Below are 5,793 nucleotides of genomic sequence, written 5' to 3'. Positions count from 1 at the left end.
TCTAGCCTCCAGACACAGCTGTAACATTCACAAATGTACACACACACACACACACACAATTAAAAGTATAAAATTAATGAGTCATATTTCCAAAATCTATCCAAAATAAAATAATGATCGTCATTATAATTAATAATTTTGGAGTCCTGTCTATATGGTCATTATGCATTTTTAAAGTCTGTGTGAGTGTGTGTGTCTGTGTGTCTGTGTGTGTGTGTGTCTGTGAGAGAGACAGGGAGAGAGGAAGAGAGAGATAAATGCAGACAGACAGGCAGACAGACAAACAGACAGAGACAGAGACAGATTCCATATTATTTTAACATCTATGCTGCCTCAAGTCACACCAACTCTAAAGAAAGCATTTGGTCAGTCTGATGTCAGATTATTAGAAGAGTTTCCTTTCTCTCTTCATTCCTCCTTCTCAACCCCACCCCATTTCACATTCTTTACTTTCACTTCCCAGTACCATGGCTACAGTGCCATGAACTAACTTGTCTATAGAGGAGATTTTCTACAGAGATATTTTCTATATAGAGATTTTCTATACCTGTTTGAACCCTTTCTTGGAAGAAACACTTTGATCCGTTTCATACTGTGTTTGCAAAGCCTGGCCCGAGCATGGACTCCATTGCTGATCAGGTGTTATTATGCACCATCTATACATGTGAGCCGTTTTCCCTTTAGACCAAAAGGTTGATTCACAAACAGTGGAGACTTTAAATGTGGATCAGACATGTAGCAGATAAAGCCTTTAGACAAACACCCAAACTCAAGCCTTTAAGATAATCTGGAGGATGCTCAGATGCAATGGCTGTTTGGAGCAGACCCCAAAGGGGTCTCTGACTGCTCTACTGAGTCATTCTCATTGCCAACCAGGGAACCCCAAGAACAGCATGTTAGCTAAAGCTCTCTTTGCAACTAGCACAAATAAACTTGCAAAATTAGAACATTGTCCGCTGGATGGCAGGGGTTCCAGACGCTACAAACTCATCTCCAACAAATTTAGTAGAACATTTCTAGTAAAAGATGAAACTTGAAGTAAATACACAGTTTTGTTTAAGCCTAAACCAAACAATCTTATAAGATTAAAGTCTGCTCCTCTGAACAGAAATTCTAAAGTCAGAAAAACATTCTTTCTCATATAGCTAAAACACACCCTTAATGGTCCTTCTGCATGTCTTAGAATCAATGAACATTAGCAGCTAGTGAAGGGGAGATGCTAATATATCTCAGGAGAAAAAAATCCTCTCTGCAATTCTTTCCATTTTTCCCATGCTATAGTCACAAATCTAGAAATGAAGACATTGCATGGTTTACCCTGAACCTCATGGACTTTGAGACTATCCCAACAGACAAGTGAATTCCCACTGTGGAGATAACCACATCTGAGAGATTTCAAAGGACAGATGGAGACATGGCCGTCCCGAGCGCTATTTTCTCCAACTACCTTGACCTGTCATCTCTACTGAACTTCTAAAGGAAGGAATGAAGCAGGAAGCAGACGGAGCTTTGAGAGGATTCGTGACTGGGAAGAACAAGCTGTAACAATCAGGATTCAGGTAGAAGATTTACTCTGGGAACCTGAGAAATGTTGGAAGCTCAGCTTTAGGTTGGAACTTTCTTTATCTTGTCTTCTACACAGGAAGTTTCCCAGAGCCTTGAACAGTGCCTGCCACACAGTGGCAACTCACAAAATAGCTCCTAAACTCCTCAAGCTCAGGACCGTGTTTTCATGATGATAACTGAGAACGGAGACCCTAGAACTAGGCAGGAAGTGAGCAGAAAATGGGCAGCTTCCTTTAGCTGTCATTTTGTAGCTCTTCCCCCAGGGAAGAAATAAACCAGTTCAAGGAAACGAAATTCTGATTAAGAATATTTGGTAATAAAGTTAAAAGATGTATTAAAGAATTATAGAAGGATTTTCTAATTCAATACAGTAAAACCAACTGTTAAGAGCCCTCAAAGAGTCTGGAAAATATAGAACCACATTAACCAGTGGGGAAAACTAGCTATCCTCTTGATAGAGAATGTGGAACTCAAGTTACTCAAATTTGGTGAAAAAGTCTATCTGGAACCTAGGAGAGGAACCCTTGAAAGGCGGGAGTTTGGGGGTTCCTGTTCTTATAGTGACTTTTAGGGCAGACTTTTTTTTCTGAGACAGGGTTTCTCTGTGTAGCCCTGTCTGTCCTGGAACTCACTTTGTAGACCAGGCTGGCCTCGAACTCAGAAATCTGCCTGTCTCTGCCTCCCAAGTGCTGGGATTAAAGGCGTGCTGCTACTTACTTCTTTTATTGACCAAATCCACAACCAGATTTACAATTGCTGTCTATTGCATAGATATTTGATTGTCCTGCTCTGTCACTCTCTGCCTTACTCCCTTGAGACAGTGTCTGACATTGACCCTATAACTCCATGTTTCTCCAGCTAAGTTGGCTGAACAGCAAGGCCCAGCAATTCTCCTACAGCAGCAGCCACCTCCCAGCCCCCACAGTGCTGGGGCTGTTGGCTGCTTTTTATATGATAGATGCTTGGGATTGTATTAGGGTCCTTATGCCTACTTACATAGAAATACCATGAATCCACTATGCTGCCTCTCTTGGCCTCCCTCTTCCTTCTCAGCCTCCAGAGTGATAGAATTGTAGGCATGGGCCATCATGACTAGCTGTCAATGTTATTAATTCAAAGAAATTTCCAATTATGGTATATAATGAGACCTAAATATCAATACTTTCTTATAAATTTAAAAATGTTCTTTAAGTTAGTGGGACAATCTGTGTATATTTGGTATTTAAAATATGTATAAAATATTACGTGTGTATTTGGTAGGTGAAATAGATTTAAACCATAAGAAATGGGGTTGTCAAAGTATCTAACAAGCTCTCTGTCTCTGGTGACTTTGAATGAGTAATTGAGGGATTGGGTTTCTAGTTCACAAACAAAAGACACAAACAGAATTGGAATACTTATTGTAACTTGAAAATCACCATCTTTAGAAACCGTCTGCATTGGTTTTACATAAAAAGCATTATATAAGAAGAATCTGTCTTGATTAAACACCTGTCAGAAAAGTTAAGAATTTTAAAATAAATTTGGGTTGTATGATTTTTTTTAAACAGTCTGCAAGATTTAAAGACCATTTGTTAACTAATGTTATGACTAGAATTAATTAGTTTTAAATTTTTTCAAAATTGTCCCGATGTGTCTATGTGTCCATATATCTCTCTGTGTGTATCTGTGTGTCTGTGTGTCTCTGTGTGTGTATGTGTCTGTGCATGTCTGTGTGTCTGTGTGTGTGTGTGTCTGTGTCTGTGTATGAACATAAGCATGTGAATGCAGATGTTCCCGGAGGCCACAAGGGGGTATTGGATCACATGGAGCTGCAGTCACAGGGGATTGTGAACCACACAATATGGATGTGGGGAATCTGAACTCAGATCCTCTGGAAGAGCAGCGGTATATCCGTTTAACCACTGAGCCCTCTCTACAGCCTCTACAATTACTAGTTAAGGAAGATTTACTCATTCAACTTCTGTTGAAGAGACATTAATCACACATTCTCTTGAATGTGACTGCAGCAAGTAGATTTGTAAACTAAGAAGAATTCATGAACATATTCATTTGCTAAGTGTCTCTTAGATGTCAGATTTAGGACTGAACGTTAGGAATATAGCTGTGGATAAAACAAAGACAAAAAAAACTATCTCAATGAGACCTATATACATTAAGCTTAAGAAGTTAGGAAAAGGTTACTATTAGATATTTTGCTTTTATACATTGAAAACTAATGTTATATAATTTGGTCAGGAAGCCACTGTGCCCATACCTGTCATCACAGCCCTTATGAGGCTGGCGTAGGATGATCATAAATTCAGGACCAGCTACATGGTGAGACATTGTCCAATGACAAGGACAAAAAAAATAAAGTTCATGATTCATTTTTTTCATTATACCAAAATTCTATATTCATCCATGTATCTCTATTCATCCATGTATCATGTATCACTTCATGTATTAGTGACTAACTGGATTACACAGTGAATCTTCTGGTGTGTTGCCTACAACAGCAACTACAACTACTACTATTCAGAGAAAAATCAAATGAAGCAAGATATTTCTTAAAATGCAAATACCTCTCATCTTAAGGGCTAAGATTTATTTATATCTTTAGATAATTTAATTAGATTGTGTTTCCCCTAAGTTAGGGCATACACTTTCTGATAGAGGGAATAATAGAAGCTTAATTGTACAGAAAGGAAAAGCGGGGCATGCAATGAGGCTTGGGGCTGGAATTAGGACATCAGGGGAATTGGGTATTGTGATAGGAAGAGTGGAAAAACGTGAAGACTCAGCTCTGGGAAAAGGCCTGCTCAGAGGAAATGGAAAGAGTCCATGATGTTTTCCCAGGTGACTAGATGCAGAAGAGAGTTTCTTCAAATTTTTCAGTTTGGGCAAATACATCATTTACAAAATGATTAGGAATTCACGAGACATTGATTCCATGGGGAAAAGTTTAAACAGCCCACTTATATATAAAACCAATCTTCTGAAACCTATCCTACTAGTAAATTGATAATTATTTTAATAATCAGGACTCACAAAAATCACATTCAAGGCAGTGGTAAAGTCTAGAAAATGCCAAAGCCCAGCGATGGCTTAAATCATCACCTTTTCTAGAAAGCTCAAAGCTAGCAACTCTGAATTGAGTAACCCCCCTATGTAATTTTCCAGATGTCATTTTCTGAGATGTCACCATGCACTAACCAGCTGGGGTAACATGTCACAAGGCTGCAAACATTGCTACCATCCCTTGGGGCAGGTCCTGCTCTATCCACCAGTTGCCAATCCTTTAACACTGTGGCTAACTATACATTGTCTGTGCAGGCATAGGGGGACCAAAAGACAAGTAGATCTTTGGGTCCTAGCATTTGGAAGACTGAGTTTAAATCTGAACACCCACCTCTCGACTGGACAGTTGCTAGCAGGCTGCTTAAGTTCTTTGCACCTCAGTTGCTCTTCTATAAAAGAGGTTACATTGATACTTATCTGATGGGGTTTCTGAGTGGCTCGAGGTTAACAGGTTCAACAGCTCCTGGGCCTGACATAGGATCTTTCAGACTTGAACTTATACAAGAGTCTGCCAATGTGCGATAAACACAAAACAAAAACCACACTGTATGGATTGCCTGTGGTTCATCAGAGATGTGAGTGCTAATCAGTAGTTAAAGAAGTGAGCAGGTCCCAGAGATGCAACCAGCTGTAGAGCACATACTTAGCCTTTGGGAAGTCCTGGGTTCGAGAAGAAACTACAGAAGACTCAAATTCCTGCTTAGGGTTTTTTGGGTTTTGTTGTTGTTGTTGTTTTGTTTGGTTGGTTGGTTGGTTTTTGGTTTTTTGAGACAGGGTTTTTCTGTGTAGCCCTGGATGTCCTGGAACTCACTCTGTAGACCAGGCTGACCTCGAACTCAGAAATCTGCCTGCCTCTGCCTCCCGAGTGCTGGGATTAAAGGCGTGCGCCACCACACCCGGCCCTACTTAGGTTCTTGAGACACAGGGATAGGGCACAGGTTTTTCAACAGTGTTAAACAGCTGGTCAGGATTTGACTTTAATTTTATGAGTTAAAAATTTATGTAAGCAGTAATTAACAGTGAAGTAAAATAATGCTCATAACAGTAGCTTTTAAAATGATTAGTGTCTTTCAATTGGTACTGGAACAAAACAACTGTAAACGGTAATTTCTTGAGAAAATGATTTCTATAGATCGACATAAAACAGGCTGAGTTATTAAGGGGAAA

This window comes from Mus pahari, chromosome 22 (genome assembly GCF_900095145.1).
Source record: "Mus pahari chromosome 22, PAHARI_EIJ_v1.1, whole genome shotgun sequence".
Taxonomy (NCBI): domain Eukaryota; kingdom Metazoa; phylum Chordata; class Mammalia; order Rodentia; family Muridae; genus Mus; species Mus pahari.
The sequence above is the reverse complement of the archived record's forward strand: the minus strand, read 5'-3'. Positions refer to the sequence as shown.